The 23,045-nt window shown below is 38.6% G+C and overlaps 1 pseudogene across 1 annotated transcript; it reads left to right on the forward strand.

Moving 5' to 3' along the window:
• The first annotated feature begins 1,678 nt into the window (after positions 1-1,678).
• Positions 1,679-20,196, forward strand: LOC110064778 (uncharacterized; annotated as a pseudogene). The gene is made up of 10 exons (XR_016206185.1): positions 1,679-2,011; positions 2,869-3,016; positions 3,440-3,633; positions 4,002-4,200; positions 5,939-6,184; positions 6,715-6,900; positions 9,423-9,703; positions 10,025-10,171; positions 10,972-11,274; positions 19,488-20,196. The product of XR_016206185.1 is annotated as an uncharacterized LOC110064778 (transcript).
• The last annotated feature ends 2,849 nt before the right edge of the window (positions 20,197-23,045 follow it).

The following is a 23,045-nucleotide window of genomic DNA, read 5'->3' on the forward strand; positions in this document are numbered from 1 at the left end:
TTTTTCTTATTTGATTTGCGGTGTAACACACGTCTGCTATACCTCGTTTTCTCCGGAGTAATGGCAACACCTGTTGATGAAACATTTTATCGTAAGATCGGTCTCGAATTGCTTGACACCTTCTATCTCAATAAGGAGAAATGAATTTTTATTTCCTATAGTATAGTCGATTGATTCCGCAATTCAAATTTGATTAGTTGAGAATGAGAGATATCAGCGAAAAGCCGCCAATCTAAATACTCTTTCTAGAGCTGTCAACACCTGTTTTCAAATATAGCATGACTACTACATGTACTTTATATTAAGTGTAAATTCTGGGAGAAACGAATACTCGGAAAAAATCCGGGTCCCGGGTGGGATTTGAGCCCACGACCCTCCGCGATCTAGTCGGATGCTCTAACCACTGAGCTACACTGAGCAAGGGTCAAATTGTGGGTATCGACTGGAACCGCATCGCGCGGCTACACAGCCACGTAATGACTCCCACACTATAATAACAGTATCGCGCTGTCACATTAAGACAACTAGGGTTGTGGGTTCAAATCCTACTCGGGACTCGGATTTTTTCCGAGTATACGTTTTTCCCAGAATTTACATTTAATATCATGTTGTTGTTGTTTCTCCGTTTGACTACTACTTTCATTCTTATTTAAATTCAGATATTTAGAAATAAAAAAAAAAAAACAAAGATAGATACAGTTACGTCACCATGCACCTGAGTAACTGTGCTGACACGCAAGCTGAATATTTATTCTGGATTTTGACTTTAAGGCTGCCCACATATGATATTGCGGATTATCTGAGCTTTTGAATAATAAATAGGTGTCGCTAATTTATAGCCTTTTCTTAGCAGTGTAAAGGTATTGTATGATTACAGTGCTGACATAGTTGGTCACACATTAATTGTAGTATTGTTACTACTGTTCCATGATCATCTTAAGTTTGAGACCAGAATTATCAATGCCGACGATTTATGCAACTTTAGTATTTTTGCAGAGCAGGAAACTCAGTAAACCTAAAAGCGATAATGAAAGAATAGATGACAATCAATCTGCAACTTAAACGCTTTTTCTGTAGACATGAAGGGATAATTCGATGCCAGTAAGAGCATTCATACACTCTTTTTTTTTATGAGGGTATGTTTTATAAGAGTATCGATGCTGAAATTTGCAAGATTTTAACAATAATTATTTTAAGAATAAACTCGACGCTAAGATTTTGAAAAGAAGATAACTTTTCTGTGTTAAAAAAATTGTAAATGCAATACATGATATGTTTTTGCCTATACCGCATAAAATTCTTTTTTCTCTCTAAACGGCAAAACTGCCCAAACAGCACTAGCCTTATGTTCGATACTAATAACATTTCCGAAAGAAGTTATGTAACAGCATCAGGCTATAATGCCTGCAGGCTGGCTCCAAAATTACTTCAACACCATCAAGGCACCAAATACATTCCAAAAAAGATATGTCATATGCTATAATCTAAGAATATTCCCAGGAATATTTTTAGCTTGAAATCGGCAGAAAAACAAGTGTATTCAGCCTCGACCGAAGAAAACAACATTGTTATAAAAAAAAAAAAATACTTTTTCTAATAATCATTCAGCCGTTTACAGTTTAAGACCAAGAGCACATTTAATGAATCCGTGTTGAAGTTGATTCTATAATCACTGCCCTTTTCCCTCACGTCAGGAAGCTGTACCGAATTGGATCTTGGAATTGGAAGTAGATCAATTCCAGACAACAAGATAACTGCTTCTTCCGTTCAAAGTGCTCGCACGCCAGCTAAAAATGCTCGAGTGAACTACACAGGAGGATCCTCCTGGTGTGCAGGAGCAAGCGATCCTAGACCATATCTACAGATTGACTTGCAGACACTTCATATCATCTGTGCTGTGTCAACCCAGGGAAATTCACAAGAAGATGAGTGGGTGGAAACATATACATTACAATCATCTAAAGACGGATTAGTTTGGACAGATTACAATGCTGGAGCTTGTGAAGTGCAGGTAAACTCAGTGGAAAATGTTTGTATCTGGGTAAATGTGGTTGCCGTAAACATTGCAATGAGACGAGGTTTTAGAGATACAGTGCAATACATTGACGATCTAGGTGATCAAATCATATTCTCTCTGACAATCTGATAAATAGACATAAGGTATAGGAGTTTTCTAAAAAGACATGATTTTTCTCCTAGTTACTCTGGGCCTTCCCCGCTCTCTTTTAGTCCCACAGAGTACAGAAAAAAATAATAACCTCTTTGGTAGATCACAGTACTTTCTTGACACATGTCCAATTTACGTCCACTTTTTTTTTTCGGGCTTAACCCACCAAGACGTTCTCTTGCCTACAGGTTTTGGTTGTTTTTGTTGTTGTTTTGTTTTGTTTTTACTCCCAAGTTAGGAAGTGCAAATCTCGCCGCTTTCAATAGTTGTTGAAGTGTTTTCCAACTTTCTAGGCCATACAGTAGCCCTGTTCTCAACAATGGAGTCCCATTTTTGTGCCAAATAAATTTAAAAAAATAATCGAGTTATGATGTGTGCGGGAAGCTTGGAAAGAAGCGTAAGATGTCGCTCGAGGCGTAGCCGAATGTAACTGCATGTCTGTTGTTCAATCTTCCCAAGAACATCATAACTCCATAATGCACAGCTAAAAAGCATGAGTCACTTGTTTTATAATTGTCAATGGAAACATTTTTTTCTTGTGATGGGAAACTAAACGTATTAGCTTGCATCCATGGATTATGATGCCCGCTTACGTCTTCAGAGTTTGATTGCGGGGGTTTGCTAGCCAGGTTTTATTTTGTTGTTGCCCATGAGAAAGCAAATATTGACAAAATAGTAAGCTTTTGTTTGTTCTGTTGCAGGTATTCCAGGGAAATTATGACAGAAACTCTGAGGTCAAGCACGTTGTCGTTGATGGAGTCGTAGCAAAGTATTTGCGATTCTTGCCAAAAACGCACCGTAACAGTATATGTATGAGAACAGAAGTCTTTGGAGTGAAACAAGAGCCAGGTAAAGGCCGTGCTCTTAAAAATGCTGCACACGCTATTCAGAATTGAAAATTTCAACTGAGTCAGTCTAAACTTGCTTAAGGGGACTGGTAACAGTTTGTAGCACTTTCCAGCAGTTACACTTTGACAGATCTATACTATCACTGCACAATTTAGCGAGCGATGTTACAATGGTGATATGACACAAATGGCCAGTAACTGGTGAACAATCTTTGAGCTCTAAGATTAATTCACTGCCCATTCCTGAATGAGCCCCCCACCCCCACCCCCCCGTTCCCCTCGTTGACCGTTTCGTTTGATTGCTGAGAAACTAGTCATGACTACAAAAATACCATCATCGTATTCCGAAGCACATCCAAAGGTCCACCGTTTCTTTCATTCTTTTCTTCTTCAAGCTCACTAGGTTTCATTTGCACTTAAACAGAAAACCTTGCTCTTGACAAGCCCTCGGCTCAGTCCTCCACATATGGTAATGTTCACTCATCGGGTGTACCAGAGAAAGCAGTGGACGGGAATCCCGATGCTAATTTTGATCATGGGCACTGTTCGCACACCCAAGCAAGTAACCCAAGTTGGTGGCGAGTAGACCTGGGCCCAAATGGCTCAGCCGTGTCCGAGGTATCCATCGTCAACAGGTTTTCGTCGGACCCTAAAGTAAGGCTTAGGAGCAAGGACTATAAGATAACATTGGGTACGAATTATTTTCAGCTAAAGTAAACAGTTTACTTTTGTAAGACCACTAAAGTGTGCGCCCCCTTCAATGTAACTGACAGTAGAAGGATCAGTCCTTCAGCAAGGAAACTGACATTTATAACTGCTGATATGTCGATCGTCCTTAATACTCAGGAACAGTCTACCATAATAGGAACATCTCTTTTTACACCATGAGACCTTAAATTGACTTAGTGATGGCTTAATTGGTTAATCCAGTGACTGCATAATATGTTTAGTTCTCGTGAAACGGTTTAGAAGCTATTGCAATGTAATTTGGTTTGAAAATGGCAGGTGACAACACAGATGTGACACGTAATGCTCAATGTATGGGGCTCTACAGTTTTATTCAATTCAAAGCTTCAGCTCTCTGTTTCACGAATCCACTGACGACTGGCAGATATGTTGGCATCATGACCACGGTCGCGAAGCAAGAGTGGCTAACCCTTTGTGAAGTGGAGATCTACTCAAGAGGTAATTGAACATAACTTTCAGATGATTTGATACCAACATCTAATTGAAATGGCAAGACAGAACTTTTAGACAACTTCACCTATTTATATTTCGAAGTTCTTCTTGTTTCCGAAATAAACTGACACACCTCAATCTATATCCTGATCATTTCGTATCACCAGCGGGTCCAATATCAACCTTGATACATGTGCGCATTATGCAAAGATAAAACAACACGTCGCTTGACATTGGCTGATTTAGAATAAACTCTCCTTAGCTGGAGCTGTAGAAATGTTGGTAGCGCAGCTTTCTTTCTTACAAGTTGAGTGTAAAGTACTGAAATTTACCCCAGTATACCCTACCTAACCCTACAAAACACCTTGCATTGCCTTGCGTCAACTTGCATTGCCTTTGACTGCACTACAATTAAGAAATATAAAACATGTATCGTGTTTCTATCGAGACCTGTGGAAGTTTGTGGGAACGAGAAATGCTGTGGGAACACGAGCCTTCCACAGCTTTTTCGAGTTCTGTCAAACTTTCACGAGTATTTCTATTAAGCAATTAGATTATGAGCTCGGGATTTCTATCACGTGATAGTTGACGAGGGCGCCCCCGAGTCAACTATCACGCATAGAAATCGAGAGCGAATAATCTAATTGTTTTAGTATAAATCTACTGGTCGTTCAAAACTTTATCTAAATCCTCTTCACAGACTCTTCGAAAACGCCCAGAAGCGGACGTCATTTTGTGAACAAGGGCACGCTGCTACGCTACTCACTATCTATCACAGAATGCATAGTGAGTAGCCTAGCCAATCAGCGAACAGCATTCGTGATAGAACGCTAGTAGATTTATACTAAAACTCAATAGAAACACAGAACCAGCACGAGCTGTTGACGTAATGGTGGCGCGAACAAAGAGAATTTACATTTTGTTAATCAAAGTCAACAAGTTATTTTCCTTTTTTTCCTCGCGGTGTTTTCTAAACGAAATAGAAAACATGTTCTCCGTGTTTCTATCGAGTTTTAGTATAAGTCTACTAGCGTTCTATCACGAATGCCATTCTCTGATTGGCTGCGCTACTCACTATCTATTCTGTGGTAGATAGTGAGTAGCATAGCAGTGTGCCCTTGTTAACGAAATTACGGCCGCTTCTTGGCGTTTTCGAAGTGTTTGTGAAGAAGATTTAGACAAAACTTTGAACGTCTAGTAGATTTATTCTAAAATAATTAGATTATTCACTCTCGATTTCTATGCGTGATAGTTGACTCGTGGTGCGCCCTCGTCAACTGTCAAGGGATAGAAATCTCGAGCTCATAATCTAATTGTTTAATAGAAACACGATTTTAAACCAATCAGCGCGCGTATTTTCTAAGGACTGTTTTTTAACACAATAAATTGCATTATATCCTATACACTACATTACATGCATTGCGTTTAATGTAACCAAGTCTTAAAACTAATCCGCAGTACAGAGTAACATAAGACATCAGGTATTTCACAGGCATGAAAATTTTCTTTTCAAGAATGCTCAAAGTAGTCATCGCAGTTTCTATCGAGTGAAGAACTGATACAGCAGTTAAGTCTCCTTCCTTCTTTTTGGTCTGAACCAAACGGGAAATACAATAACACCAAAGTCATCAAAATTCGCCATGACTGATTTTTAAAGCATATTTTGTACCAGCTGCGGCAATCCACAATACAACTGAAGAACTACTTTGTGACTTAAATGGCCATCACTGCTTTTATTTTCCAGAAAATCTTGCATTTGGCAAGCAAACGGACCAGATAAGTACTAACCTTGGTTTCGTCAGTAGCAGAGCAGTCGATGGTAACAGTAACACAAACCTTAATGTTGGATCTTCATGTGCAAGCACAGAAAGAGCTTATCAGCCTTGGTGGAGAGTAGACCTGGGACGAGAAGAGCCAGTGTCTGAATTGTACATAGTTAACAGAGGTGACTGTTGTGGAGATCAACTGGAGAATTTCTAGATCAGAGTGGGTAGGTCAGAGTACACTAGATTCGATGGTTGCTTGACATGAACGGTTAGGTAACCATCCAGAAATACAGAGGTGTGTAAACTCAAACCATCTACAGTGCATTGCTGGTTTTCATTGTCACACCACCTTAGAGTAAAATCTAAAGCTTAAGGAATTAACTAGAACAAGCCAAGAATTTCCGACCACATTATAGAAGATTCGTAAACAATCATCTTCTCGTAGTCTCAGGTGCGTGATATATTATGTACTCAAGTTACCAGTCACTTAGGATGGGAAACGCCACATTTTGAGCCAAAAATGAATTTCAAAGCCACGTTAAGCTTGAACTGTTTCAAATTCGCGCGAAAACCCTTGGATACGTAATGCTGTTGGTAATACGGCTATAAAAACAGTATAAAAACAACTGAAATTTTTAAAATGCATCGCGTGCAGTTTTATTTATTTTTTTTGCATTTAAAGGTCAAAAGATGTCATTCTTATCTTCAGTTATTATTAACGTGTGTGGATTTCTGTCTTTTTTTCTCTAAAAAGGTTCAATGTCTAGTGATGGAGGCGTGGCTAATCCAAGGTGTGGTGGGACCCATGCTGTTCCTCAAGGCCAGGGTAAATCCTTTTACTGTCGTCCCTTTTTGTACGGACGATACGTGACCATCAGAAGTCTAAGAAGCAATGAAATGCTCACACTCTGTGAAGTCGAGGTGTATTCAGCAAGACGAGGTATAAAAGGCGTGATACTTAATAATGAAGTCTACCTTCTTAGAAGCTAAAACTTAAATGGGACCAGAAACTGTCTTGAGTGTTCGGATATATCTTGTAAATGGAAACTAAAACAAAAGGAAAAACTGAGAAATAAAATCGCAAACATATATGTAAATTACGATCAGGTATCCAACCCTCATCACGGTCATGGTTTCTTGGTTTTATACTTGCTGGATCAGTAATGAGTTTTGAGAATTTTAGGCGGTCTGACAAGAGTTTTTGAGGAGGTACATACAGCATACGACTCTGAAATCACCAATATATATATATATATATATATATATATATATCAACGAATCGTTGATATTGCCTGATGAGTGTGGTCATCCTTTGACCATACGAAACAGCGTTGTCGTAATAAAACGATGAATTGAAGTCTTGCTACCATTGTTTATTATCTACACTGCTCCTCTCACAGTCGAGCGCTCTATAAATTTATTTCTGTTCAAGTTCATGAAGTATATATATATATATATATATATATATATATATATATATAGGCAATTGTGGAAAACGAGGACGGACAACTTCGAGCGAAAAAAAAATATATATATACAGTAAAAAATCTAAGAAATCTAAAAAAAGGTTTAAAAATTTAATAAAAATAAACGTTTCGGTCAAAGACCTTCATCAGTTGCAGTGCAAGTGAATAATAAATTACAATGACCTTAAATAAGTTTACAGTATAAAAAATGACATCATATTACAAAGATGATTACATAACAGGGCGTGGTAACACATGAAAACGAAAAAATTAACCAATGATAAACAATCGGTGATTACTAAGCGAGATACTATGACAATGCGGTACAAAACTCAAAAGACACAAACCAAATAAGAATAAATAATCGAATATAATACAAATAAGATTAATATCAAAAAAGTAACGCGATTCGTCGAGTCAGCCGAAAGTGTGAAGGGACCCGCGTGTAAAATATTCAATGTTCAAAAAAGGCGGTCCCAAAATCCCCAAACAAAGCCCTTGAAACTATGCCGCGGCAAGGCACAACAGGCGCCCTAAACAGGGCCCTTAAACAACAATAATGTAATAAATTCCCCGATGGGAGCCCCTGAGAAAACCTAGCGCTAACAAAGCTAACAAGATCCAAGGTCAGGGCCTTTGAACACCTGAACTAAGATAACCGCCAAATTTGCAAGTTATTTTTGCGCTAATTGTAGTTTATTCTTTTTTTCGAGTGGAATTCCTGACGTTTGTTCAAGCCAAAAGGTGCCAGAGAGAACAACTGTGCACTCCAATATGCCTCTTTAGTGATTAAAAGCTTTTCGATGTTACTTGTATTGTTTGCATTTATCTGCACTTGATCAATACACTGGAAAGAAAAGTCGTTTAAGTCGTGTGGTGTTCTGTTGAAATGCACCGCTACCTCACAAGTCTTTTTCTTGGTCAGCATAGCAGACTTGTGGTTGCGAAATCTAACTCTAAAATCTGTTGTTGTAGAGCCAATGTATTGTAAGTTACATTTCTTACACGAAGCCAAATAAAATCATTTATTTAAGATTTCTTAGATTTTTTACTGTATATATATATTTTTTTTTTCGCTCGAAGTTGTCCGTCCTCGTTTTCCACAATTGCCTACAAATTTCATTACTCGAGGTTTGGACTACGAATCCTTTTGGATCCTTCTGGCGCGTGGCATCCCTGTTGGCTCGAAGCATCTTAACTTTATATATATATATATATATATATATATATATATATATATATATATATGGAGCAGGAAGATTCTCTCTTTGAGAAGAGCCTGCAGGGAATCTTGGACTGGATATTTGTTTTCATGAATGTAGCTACCATGATTCCCTGCAGGCACGTCTCATGGACGGAATTGGTCATTAATGTTATTGAAAGGAAGACATATGTCTAAAATGTTTGAAAGTTCTTGCATCAACCATTTTAGACTGGGAATAAACTGAGAGAGAAGAAACCATTTTCTTAGGCCCTGCCACCAACACTATCCCAGAGAAATGTTCAAACGATGTTTCATTTTTGCGGTTTGGCCTACCATCCACACTAATCCGTCACGAAAACGGTACTTTTCGAAAACGCTCTTCAAACCGGCGGAAATTCACATAGGCCGCATTTTTGTAGTGAGCAAAAACATTTTGAAAAGGGAGCTTCTCGAAAACGTTGAAGTCACGACAATCACGTCATTCCTCTGCCCGAGTGATTGTTGTCTTTTCAAATTTCCCCGATGTGACTTGGACGGAAAACATCATGCGTTTTCAGAATGTAAAACGCCGTTTTCAAATTTCTCCGGCGCAGTGTGGTTACATGTAGTTTGCGTGGTGCCAAGAAAATGTAACCTAAGGAAAGAGCAACTTTTTTCCCTTAAAATTACCCAATGTACGACGATGCATTTGATACAAATGCTACTGACCACAGAAAACATACAGTAAACATAACGATAAATGTTCAAGAGCCAATAGGAATTAGTGGTGCATGCCACTTGATTACGTTTCAGCATGTCAAATCCAGTCCATCGGAGTGGCAAGCAGTTACACTATACCGGACAGCAGTTTTTCAGCCTCGTCAACAAGAGGTAGAGACACACCTGCGAACGGTCGACTTAATGGACCAGGTGCTTGGTCACCCAGCAACGACAACAATGATAACGATTATTTAGAAGTTGACCTGCAATACGAGTTCCTTATCTGTGCTGTAGCTACTCAAGGAAAGTCAACCGCTGATCACTGGACAATCAGAATTGGGTTACCTACCAAGAAAACAACATGGATGAGGTTTGTTTGATTGAAGTGTCAGAACTTGATGTGTTCTGATTATTTCGAAACATCTAGGGACCTTAGGCATCCCAAAGTACAAGTTACATGAGAACTGGGTTACAAACCCAGGCTATAGAAACAAGAGCAGAAACGTTTGTCAGAATTGTTTTCCAGCATGGTGTACATGTAGAGCCCAAGACTTTTCTAACAGTATTTTATATTAAGAACGTCTTCCTATTGAACGAGAACAATAAAGAATCCATGACATTAAAGACTAACTGGTTACGATGTAGGTAATTCAGCATTAGGAAGTGATGATACTGTCACTGCTTTGGTTTCTAAGTCTTCAATGGTAATTCTGGGAGAAACGACATAGTGAAACACAACCTTAAGGAAATCAAGAGCGCGAGATTTATCAGGTTCCAGCCAACGCTTTTCTCGACTCGCAAGGCTCTAAGAGTGGAGGTTTTTGGAGTACTTAAACCTGCAGGTATTTTACCAGAAGCTCTCACTATTGTTCTAAGATAAACTGCAAACAGGGGCTGATATCAAACTGTTTAAAACCAGGCGTTATCTGCAGTAGCTCGTATACTTTTGTTTTGGTCCTATTTTTTTCATTTCATTTCGTTTTGTTTTGTTTTGTTTTGATTTGTATTTAATTTGTTTGCGATTTTGTTCTTTTTTTTTTCTATCAAAATATGTTTTTTATTGCTTTGCATTATTTTTCTTTATTTGTGTTGTTCTTTGTTTTCGCTTGTTCCATTGCTTTCCTTTCTTGGCTTGATTGTGCTTTCCTGTACTGTGCTGGTGTTGTATAAAACACGTAAAAATGCATTTTGTTTTGTTTGTTTGTTTTCTTTTGCTTTTACCGTCCTTAAAAAAAAGTCTCGTAACTCGATCTGGAAACAGTTGAAGAGGAGTTTCTCCGTAGTATGCGCTACAGCCAATTTAATAGAAGATCTAAATTAAAATCCAGCTTTATCCTATATTTATTCATGCCCAAGACTACGATATATTTATATTTTCAACAACGTCCCGGTCATGTGTTAGAAAATCGTCCAAAGAGATCTAGAACTGAGCAAGTCAAGCTTGACTTCTCTCTGTAGTGGACGTCCAAGTGCAAGTCTTGCATTGAGGGGTTTAAATTTTGTACCCGGTTTTACAACAGGCCCATTAGAACTGCGAAAACATATATTCGTGGAGCATTTGCTGGTATACCCAATTAAGAAATGACAAAAGAAATGTGCTTTAGGTTCTTAACACATTAATTATTTAACTAAATCATTTCAGTTCCTTCACAAGCACCCACCGCGTTAACTGTGACTGCAACCAACTCTACCACTATTAAAGCATTGTGGCAATTATCCCCAGCCGACTCCAGACGTGGAATAATCAAAGGATTTAAACTGTTTTACAAAAAGAAAGACATTGTTGGACTGCCAACCGAAGTCACTATGAACGGGTCAGAAATTCGCTTCCATTATGCCACTGGACTTGACGAGAACACAGAATATGAATTTCAAGTGTTGACTTCCTCTTCTGCTGGTGACGGACCAAAGAGTGCTTTTAAAGTTCAGAGAACTACAGCATATGGTAAAAATACATGTTTCGTATCCTACTGTTCAGCTGTATTTAATTTAGTAAAACAAATGGTGGTCTACTTTCTTTTATTTTATCTTATAGATGTCTAGCATTCATGTTCGTTACGAGACAAAGCAGCTCAATTTAGTGAACACAGTATTATAAACAATTACTGGATGAGGTTTTTGTGATATCCAGAATGATCAAGGTCGAGGTAGGAGGTTATCAGCCGAAGCTGAAGGTTGAGGCTGATTACCCTTACCAAGACCCTGGTTATTCTAGATATAACAAAAACTGAATCTAATAATTGTTTTATTATACATTGAACGAAAAGAAAAAAGGAAGTCAAGTTCTTGCTTCCTCACTGACGGCAAGCAACACAAAGCGCGCGAACTTGGCATGATCACCCTTAGAAAAACATGGACCGCTGTCACACACGACATGATTACCCGTGACCTTGGGTGTCCTTGACATGATTATTACATAATCTGCAGCTAGATGACATCACAGGCGTGGATTTCGAAAATTCAACAGAAAATAGATAGTAAATTCAATGTATAATAAGATGTATTATTGTGATCATTTTTTGTTGTTTTCGATCAGCTCCTCCTTGTTTTACATTTTATTTATCTTTTATGTCCCGGAAGTACATACACATACTTAGCTCCAGAGTTATTTATTTTTTACTTTAGTTAGCTATAGCAACGTTCAGGTCGTTGGTATAGAGTCATTTTTTTTTACCTCTTTCCCAAGGCACTTCCCTGACTGATATAATTTTGCAAGAAAATGAGCAGTTTGATGAGCGGTTGACTGACAATCTTGATGACAATAGTTTTGAATAGTTTTCTCCTATCCCTCCCCTGCTAAGTATGGTTTTTGTCCTAGACACTTCGCCCTGTAGGTCTAGCAGGTTTTAGGGGCGACTAGAAAGGCGAAATTTTGTCCGATAACATGGAGTTTATACATGGCGGTTAACGCGGCATGAAGATGGTTTTTGGTTCGATCTGTGGAGTTGTAAAATGAAAAGTTGTTAAGCTAAGCAACAGTAGCTGCGACAAATGGACATGGAAAGACTCGAAGGAAGTACTATACCATTCTTGTGCGGCAGCATAGCATATCGCGGCACGAGGATGGTTTTTCGTTCAATTTTAACGAGGAGACCTTCGTGGAGTGGTAAAATGGAAAATCATTAAGCTAAGGAACACTAGCTTCGGCAATGGACATTGAAATCCTGAAAGCTACGAGGCTTCCTGCGAAATCTTACAAGCTACGATGCTAAAAAACGACGATTTCGCGACCGAAGACGAATCGTTGTGAAGTCTTTTAAAATGTCACAGGAGGGGAATGAATCGTGTATCATCTGGAAGCTAAGGTAAGCCTCCTTGTTGTGTCGTATCTTTTACTATGCCTCTTATACTGGGAGGATTATTTCGTTCGGAAAGTAGCACTGGTACAGGGTCGACCGCTCTTTGAATGAAAAACAAAGACAGTTTTTTCATCATGTCTTACATTCAATTAAAACAAAAGATGACCCTCTAAGATTGCTCTTAGTGGAAGTGCTGGAGATGGCAGGTATATGTTGCAGGTTGCAGGTTGCAGGTTGAAATTTAATTATAACTGGAAAACCGCTGGCACTAAAAATAATTAATAACCTATATACTCGTCAGAGGTTCTTACATAAAGTAGTTCGCGTCTTTCACATAGTAAAAACACGATCGATCCGCTATAAGTACTTATTGATCGACACGATGATCACATGAGACCAGTGAAATCTCTTCAAAGCCATCTGGATGGCCACTCCACAGATGTTTTCATCGATTCCAGATTTGGCTCGGGCCTTCCCTCAACAACAGAAGATTGCCATCACAAATGAAGCAAGTAAATAAAGAAATGAAATAATATAAGTCTTAAGATTTTAACCGACGGAATATACTAGCACAAGCTCAGTGTGCTTTCATTTTGGTACTCACGGGGGAGAAACCGAAATTCAGCAGATATTTCAGATGATATTTCAGATGTTTCTTCAAAAACAATAATTCATTGCAGGTTTAAACTAATAGGAGTATACTCTCCTCCCATCGCTTCGGCCGGTTTGGGACTCAGTGGAAGCCACCTCACGGAGCGATTGTAAACGGTGTCATACCTGCCAATAGAGGTTTGAGTATTATGCACTGGACAGTGACAGACTGAATACCATTAGAGCAAAACTAAACAGACCTTGGGTGAATTTCAGTGATGAGATTTCTATGGTTGAAATTGTCATGTTCAACTTTTTGAACTTAAGGTTACAACAAATTATGGGAACTAATGAACCATTTGGTGAAATAAGCTTGGTAACTGTTGGAGATCTTTTCCAGCTTAAGCCAGTTTTTGATAAGTGGATCTTTGAAAATTGTCAATCTGGCTATAATGAATTTGTAACTAACGTTTGGACAGAGTACTTCACCCTCTTTGAATTGACATAAATAATGAGACAAAAAGATGACAAAGAATTTGCTCAGCTACTCAATCCTTTGAGAGAGGGAAAGCACTCTGAAGATGATATAACCATTTTGAAAGAAAGACTTCTGAATGTAAGGCCTGGACAAGATAATTACCCTATGAACATGGCACATTTATTTACTACAAATGCATCCCGTAGATGCTCACAACAATGCTCTGTTTACCCTCTCTAAAGCTGATAAAGCCAGGATTAAGGCTGTGGACATAATAGTCAGGGACATTTCTGATGATCTCAAGAAGCAAATGAAAAACAAAATCCCAGATGATCCATCAAACACAATGGGTTTATACTCGCTAGTGTCAGTAGCAACTGCAGCAAAATATGACTGACAACTAATATTGATGTGACTGACAGACTCACCAATGGTGCAGAGTGTGTCGTAGAACACATAGACTACTGAGTTGAAAATTCCACTAGACCAAGTATTATTTGGGTCTCATTTCCACATCCTGACATAGGCAGTAACTAGCGTAGAGAAAATGCACATTTGTACAAGGCAACTATAAATAGAAATTTGACGGATGTGTCGAAAACCCAAAAAGACCCAAAAACGAAGACCGAAGACCTAAGACCCTGTGGTCTAAAACGAAGACCCTGTGGTCTAAAACGAAGACCCTGTAGTCTAAAACGAAGACCCTGTGGTCTAAAACGAAGACCCACCAGTCTAAAACGAAGACCCACCGGTCTAAAACGAAGACCCACGGGTCTAAAACGAAGGCCCACCGGTCTAAAACGAAGACCCACTGGTCTAAAACCTTTTTGTCTTCAAGAAAGACTATACACTAGTCAGTCGGTACAACGTGTCAAATTGTGTAACGCAATGAAATTCCAACAGTATAGAGATATAGTTTAGTGACGATTTTAGTATAATTTGTCGTCACCACTATTCTATTTTTCAAATGCGTATGAGCAAATTATGATGAGGTGACTTTATTACTTTGCTTTACTGTCCTTATCATATAAAGGCGCAAAGGTCCACTGTGCGTGACTCGCAAATTTATTAATCACGTGCTACAAGAATTTGATTTTCCCGGGAAAATTACGTGATCACTTTCACTTGCATCCCTGCGTTGAGGATGTCGTTTTTTCGGCATTCCAAGCTTCCCCAATTCTTAAAAAAGCAACAATCTTCTGCGGAAAGTATCGCGGACGTAAAAGTCTTTGATTGCAACGCTCTGCAAGTTAAAAAGCGGCTCGGTCAAGGTGCTTTTGGCGATGTGTACACCAGAGAATATGGAACTGAGGAAAATGTCAAAACAGTGGTTGTCAAAAAAATGTTGCATGTCCTTGACCAAGACGAGAAGAAACTTTTCTTCAAAGAAGTAGCTCTTCTCAATAGACTTCTGCACCCCAACACTTTGAAACTGCTTGGAGTGTAAACGTGATCTGATACAAAATGAAGAGCCTGTTTAGTAAAAAGTCAAAGTAATAAACTTTTTTGTTTGTATGATGAGACTAAAATGAAATTTTCAAATTTGGTGTATGACAATTTTGACATATATCAAAACCGCAACAGTTCTGTAACTGTTGTTCGTTTTTACACTAGGCCAATATATAATCAATTACAAATATTGGTGAAGAAATAAAATCGTCACTAAAACGTATATTTTTATACTGTTGGAATTTAATTGCGTTACACAATTTGACACGTGGTACCGATTGAGATAAAGTACTTATCGAGTTTGTGGCGCGCTCAGATGACATTTTAATTGATGCGCTACAAAATGAGAGCAATTTAGCCTAGTGTATAGTCTTTCCCTGAAGAAAAAAAGGTTTTGGACCGGTGGGTCTTCGTTTTAGACCGATGGGGCTTCGTTTTAGACCGGTGGGTCTTCGTTTTAGACCAGTGGGTCTTCGTTCTAGACCAGTGGATCTTCGTTTTAGACCGGTGGGTCTTCGTCTTTGACCACAAGGTCTTAGGTCTTCGGTCTTCGTTTTGGGTCTTCGTTTTCGAGACATCCAAATTGGACACCAGTATTGGAAGTAACATGACAATTACGAGTCAATAAAAAAAGTAAAGTCCAAATTCTCCAGTGCTAATTTCCACTTAGACCCGCTGCTGCCAAGACTATTCACCGCTGTCAAGGCGACACATTAAACGAGGCAGTTGTTGATTTCCCAGCATCCACAAGAGAGCACATGCATTATGTTGGCTTGAGCCGTGTACGAAACAGCTCTGGACTGCATATCCTTAATTTGAATGAAAACAAAATAAAGGTTAGTGAGAAAGTTAGAAGTGAGATGAGCAGACTAAGAACACTTGTAAGCCTTGTGCCTTTAGCAGTCACGGACTGGCAATTTACCCCAAACAAAAACAATCTTGTTTCAGAATGTTAGATCTCTCCACCTCCACATAGATGATGTGCGAAGTGATTGCATCATTCAAGAAGCTGATGTCAACATTTTTGTTAAATAAAAACTTTTCTTGTTAGATAGGGATGATGCATATCAGCTTAGTGAATTTACTCTTTACAGAAATGACTTTAATCAGTCTAACATAGGAACTTGCTATGGAACTGCTTTGTACATTAAGAATGATTTGAATTGTACTAAAATTCCATACAGATATAACTTCTATTAATAATTTGGAAATCACTGTTATGGTGTTGAGCCAACCAATTCCAAATATTCATGTCATTAACTGGTATCTATCTCTTGAAAACTAAGTTACAATTTCACAGTTAATTGATGCTCTTACTCGTCTTCACGACTCAGTATTAATAGAATCTACAATTCCGACTGTACTGCTTGGAGATTTCAATATTGATCCAATGCAGGCAAATTCAGAACAAAAGGCTCTAAAAAATATCTTATAACAGACAAAGGATACACTCAGTTAACCAGTTTACTATGACTGCCGTACACAGATAGGTCATGTTTATACCACCGTACCACAATGTGTACAATCAGCAGGTACCCTGGAGTCTTACTACAGTGATCATACTTGCCTATTTATATTTCTATGAAAGCTGTTTGAATATTTCCCTGTATGTATCATATGAGATCATTATTAAATTAAATATATAATTTAGCTGAATATGGAAACTTTACATACCCAATAAATACATGCATCTAAATGCATCAAGCAACTATTTAAATCACACAGTAAAACAGTCAGGAAATTGATCGCCAGAAACAAAGAATGGTTTGAATTTACTGTGCTATTCATGTCCCTAAATTTCTAGCCTTCATAGAGATTCAAAATTACTTGTAACCCTACCAAAATTTGCAGATGCCTTACGTAACAATAATTTTTTTCAGGTAAAAGACTTATTTTAGCTCCAATGTTTCTTGAGGGAGAGCACGACATTTTAACTGGCATTTTCTTTCTTAACCCTTTCCAGAAAAGCAAGAACTATCACTTGGGCACCTTAGTTAGGTACTTAGCTCATTTTTATTGGGGGGGGGGGGGGGGAGGGAGGGGGGGAGGAAAGGAAGAAAATTAAAGATATACATATTTTTTCTGCATGTAATCATTTATACCCTTTTAAAATGTGTCACTATTATCTTTATTGTGTATTGCAGGTGAAGCAAGTTTTGCTATTGTGCATCTGCGTATAACCCAGATGAACACTGCAATAACAACATTACTGATGCTATACATGTTTATCAGCTGTCAAAAATAATATCAAAAGACTTACTAGAAACTGGCTTCAACAACACAAGTCACCCTTAAAACTTCATGGAATTATTGGAGAGCTTAAGCACAGACATTTTTGAGTCAAGGACGTCAACTGGAAGTCGAAGCTTCTCCTCTTAGACACGTATTACTCCCTTTTCATTGAAAATGTCAAGCTGTAAATGCTAAAATGAGAGCTTTGTAACTCATTTGTCGGGCATGAAAACGTGCTAAAAGCAAGAACATAAACTTCCGGTTGACGTCCGTGGCTCAAAAACGTCTGTGCTTAAGCTCTCTAATCTGAGAATTACAGATGGATGTCGAATTCTCCTGCTTACAAAGAGAATAAGACGCTTTCAAGACTTGTGTCAGCTGACGCTTGAACTGTTGAAACTCATTCTTTGCAAAAGACATTGGTTACAAGCATATAAAATGGCTCTCCAAACTGCAAGTATAATTACAGATTTGGAAACACTTAAGAACTTTATCCATGTATGTTCTTAAAGTCAAGAATGTCAACAAGTGAAATCAAACCTTAACTCAAGAAATGAACCTATAGCTTTACAGTGGAATACAGAAATTATAATACAGAAACTTAAAATTAGCAGTTCTATATAACAATAATAATAATTACTTTTACCAATTTATATAGGACATATTTACATATTCTGATCAATAACGCTTTACAATCACCATAAAAATAAAATAAATTTATAAATTTTAAAAAATTCTTTTCTAAAAATACTTCTTAAGTCTTAAGTCGAGATTTAAAACTGGCAAGTGATGTTGCTTGACAAAGCTCCACAGGTAGGCCATTCCAGAGTTTCGTAGCTGCTGCTGAAAATGATCTGGCTCCCAATTTTATATATGTCCATATACATGTACATGAACATATACATGTAGAGTATCACAATCAGTCTTTATATAAGGACTACAATTGAATGAAACTACTAGACCCCATCATAAAGGAACACAAAAGTTGAAAGTGTTAATCTGTCTGTATTAATAAAATACAAATTTTGCATTGTTTATTTGAAGTATAAGCTGTCCTAACTGTTCCAGCTTAAACCTGTTGAATTTCCATTCAGTTTTTAAAATGGTGGTTATCATGCTGTACTTCTGCTACATGTGTGTCCTGCTGCTGTAAAGATTGTTATTTATGACTCAGCAAAAATGGTATAATCTGTGTCTATAGGACACTGCTGGCTAGAATGTCTTCTCTTAGCTTTTATATGCTACATCATGGTAGTCAGTATTTTAGTGGACTTAATAGAAAAGAAAATGCTCCTAATAAAAGCAGTGTTCATCTTGATTTTGTTGTTGCACTCTGTTGAAATCTATTTTGAATTATGTAATAAATAATTAATTATGGTTTATAAAATAACTTTACCAGAGAGTAAATTCAGCCACCTAAAGGGTAGGAGGCGTGATAGCCTCATGATTAGTGCGCTCGTCTTCAGATCAAGCGGTCCAGGTTCGAGCCCTGGCCGTGGACATTGCGTTGTGTTCTTGGGCAAGACACTACTCTCACAGTGCCTCTCTCTACCCCCGTGTATAAATGGGTACCGGGGAACTTAATGCTAGGGGTAACCCTGAAATGGACTAGCATCCCATCCAGGGAGGAGTAGAAATACTCCTAGTCGCTTCATGTTACAGAAACCGGGATAAGCTCCGGCCTGGTGGGCCACTTGGCCTGTATGCAGACTTGACCTTTACCTAAAGGGTGTCAATAAGCAACCACTGGACATCAGAACCCATGCATCAAAGGATGTTTATTATCCTGTTTTTCGCTGCTGTACCAAGAAGAACTCCACAATGATCAATTCCTCTCCTCTCTTTATTCAACTAACTTTCCTACATTCATCCAATTCATCCATGAACTGGCTCACAGGAGCCTTTGATTACGTTCCATCATCAAGTTAAATACTTTACGATTTTCAAAAAAGTCACATCGTGTAGAGTAAGCTGTAGGCTATCTCTAAAACAGAAAATAGTTTCAATGTGGCTTATCACAACGACAACCCTATGGAGATGATGTGGTAGTAATGGGCATAACGTAATTGAGCCATATGTAATTTCGTTTTTTTTGTAATCTATGCATAGTGCCACCCAGAATAATGAAAGACGTTTCACCAGCTTCCGTGGTATGTGAAAAGCACACGCTGTGTTGTCTTTGTTGCTACGCAACCAGTGATTCTCCAGTTAGTTACTATTGGACAAAGAATGGACAGGATCTAATTAATGACGACATCAAGGCTATTTACAACAACATTGTTGTCACTCCTCGCAGCGCACAGGATTATGGGGTGTACGTGTGCAACGCCTCAAACAGCTTTGGTAGTGCATCTTATGAAATAATCTTAATTGAAGACCAAAAGTCATCGAAAAAAGCAATTACAGAGGGAGCTGACAGTGAGTGTATTCTTCTTGTTTGTTTATTTGATTATTTGGTTGTTTGCATTTCGCATTTTGCATTTTTGCCATCGTACAAATACCTGAGTAACCTTGGACACTTGCTTTTGCTGTGTGTTGGAAGCAAAACGTGATTGCTAGCGGGTGGAATATCGCTTAGTAACTTGTACGTTGATTTAACGATCCTCGGAGAAGTAATTTAACAACATAACAACGGGCCGCGCGAAAGAGCTTTTTTCGTGCGGCCAATTTCGTTCCGCTCGTAAGGGAACGCTTACTGCATAGGCTGAAATCATAGTGACCCTACATGTTTCTTCAAGCCATCAAATGTATTGAATCCTGAAGCCGTGTTAAATTATTTCAATATTCCCTGACTTTTTCTTTCCAGAACATTTTCTGACCTGTAGCAACCCTGTTAAACTCGTGACAATGTCTTTTTTCTTTGCTTTTTTTTGAACGTCTTGCAGGCTTTTCCAATATCTACCGTGTCATTGTTATCGCTCTGTCCTGCCTTGTTTTGGTGCTGCTTATTGCAGTTAGCATGTTGACATGGCGCCTTCGACGAGCTGTGAAAACAAGAGAGAAAAGACGCCACAGAGGCACACCTCTGATGAGGTTGAGTGGCATGACTCAACACGTGACCAGCATGTACCAGAAGAACTGTCATATACATGTATGAATTCAAACCTGGACCTTTGGAAGAGCTGCCACGCTCAACGCAAAATTATCAGTCAGTAAAGGGCACAGCCACGTCCTCTGCATATTACAATGCAGGATTTAACCGTGGAAATAGTAATCAAGAAGACGAAATTTACTATGAAATAGGAAATGCCCAATGTTAATTTTTCCCACTTTTAGATCACGATAACGCAACTGATCACGTAATCATCTATGCAAATAAAATTAAAAATTGTCGTACTCCGAGAAGGCCACAGCGTGTAGGCATAAAACGATGACGTCTAAAAGTCACTATACTTACGAGTAACCACGAGTAACCACGAGTGACCATGAGTGATCACGAGTGACCACGGGTGAGATTACGTCAAAGAATGTCAGTGATGTTATCATGACGTCATTAAGAAGTCATTGTGAGGTCATTTCATCAAATAATGACCTTACCAGTTACCATCAAACGGAGGCTATTTACTAGAGTGGTTATCAAAGTTGGAAGCACTGCCTGTGCAGTGGCGGATCCAGACCTTGAGCTAAGGGGGGAGCGGTATCCAGACCTTGAGCTATGGGGGGCCCTGGTTTTTTTTTTTTCTTTTTCCTTTTTTTTTTTTTTGCTTGCCCTGCCGGCTTTTCGTCCTTCTGCGATTCTTCTTTTTTACCCCCGTCCCCCTCCCCTAGATCCGCCACTGCTGTGCGTTCACACTTCGGTTGTTTTTTTCCTCTACAAATATTGGCTGTTGATCCTCTGTTCTTTCATGCTTCATATGTGATCTTTTTTCAATTGTGAAAGGTAAGAAAATCAGAGCGATTTTATTAAACGAAGTGGGGTTCAAAACTTCACGCCTGGACTTTGCCCGTTTTGTTTGATCGAATAACACATAACGATCTGCACGTGAGGCTGAACTACTAATAAATGAATTAAACTTGACAAACTATAAACTTTGTATCTAGGAAAAGCATTTCTTTAAGATTTGATTCCGAAACTGAACGCTCAATTTCAGGACGCCAAAACTTGTAATAAATATTTCTTGAGAAAATAAAGTTTCAGCCAGCCGACCTGCCTCACAGCGCGTCGCCAAAAATTTTTACCTCACGTTTGTATTTGTTTAAATTGCGCGCGTCTTGCTTTCACAATTCCAAGAATGCTAATCTTGGAACGAATAAACCATTCTGACGACTTATCGCGGCCTATTGGTAAAAACACATCATGGTCATTTGCTTAGCAAAAAGTCGCAAATTTATTTTTCAACTTGTTTTCAATCTATTTTCATATTTTGGGTTTCCCTTTCATTCTATGACATGCAATCTGAAATCTGTAGTCCACATACCACGATTTTAAACATCTCCGGGGGGAGGACATAGGGGAGGACCTAAAGGAGACATAGGGGAAGACGTAGAGGAGACACCTCCTTTACACTGAGTCGTCGCTAAAAATTATCGGACGTGTTCTAGTTACCCTAGTTGTGTTCACGTGGTGTAACGCAATCTAGTCCAGTCCGTATGAGATTTTCCACCTAGTTTTGTAGGTTGCCAAAAGGCCGTATTTTCTGGCCAGGATGGTTTACCTGTAATTCGATCAAACAAAGCATGCAAGGCCCACGCGCAGTTTTGAGTGTCGCTTGATTTAGTAAAATCGGGCGAATTTTTCTTCACTTTCACAAATAAAAAAGCAGCCAATATTTGAAAAGGAAAAAACAAAATTGTGAGGCACGGCCAATGCTCTAATCTTTGATTTCTACACCAGTTTAATAGCCTCCGTTTGGTGGTAAGGTCATTATTTGAAGAAATGACCTCGCAAAGACTTCTTAATGATGCCATAATAACATCACTGACATTTTTTGATGTAATCTCAGTCGTGGTCACTCGTGGTCATTCGTGGTCACTGGTAGTAACTCGCGGCCATGATCACTCGTGGTCACTCGTTCTCACTCGTGCTCACTCGTGCTCACTCGTGCTCACTCGTGAGTACTTTTAGACCTTAGCGGCATAAAACTGCAGGTTTTAGTGTAAAAGTGGGTGCTGGCGAGGGGGAAGCCGTCCAAGTAAAGTGCGGAGAGATTGAGGTCAGTGGAAGAGAAGTGTAAGCAATGTAAAGAGTGTTGAAGATTTTTCGGAGATAATTCAAACAGCAAACATCATTTCATATTAATATGGAGCTGGAAGAACATTTCGACTCAGAGATGGAGCATTTTGTCTCAACGCGCGAGGAACATTTATATCTCGCCTTCCAACCCTTTTTCTTTTTTTTTTCTTTGTACATCGTCACTTTTTGGAAAAAAAAAATTAATAGTGATTTCACCCTAGCTCGTTTTTAATGGTCCGAGCGACCAACGAAAATAAGGCCTGTAGAATTTTTGAATTTTTTTTTTTTATGCGGATAGAAAGAAATGGGCTGGGAAAAAGAATGAAAAATTAACAAATGAGTGGAATAAACTAGCACCACAGAAAAGGGAAACTTAAAACGCTTCGGTAGAAAATGGGTGAAGAAGAAGAAAAGCCAAACGGACCGTTCAGTTCCAGAGAATAAGCAATTTATAAGCATTTATTACAATGGCATGATAAACTAAATGTGTAAGA

Source organism: Orbicella faveolata, unplaced genomic scaffold, assembly GCF_042242905.1.
Source record: "Orbicella faveolata isolate gen_17 unplaced genomic scaffold, um_ofav_v1 contig_13, whole genome shotgun sequence".
Lineage (NCBI taxonomy): Eukaryota > Metazoa > Cnidaria > Anthozoa > Scleractinia > Merulinidae > Orbicella > Orbicella faveolata.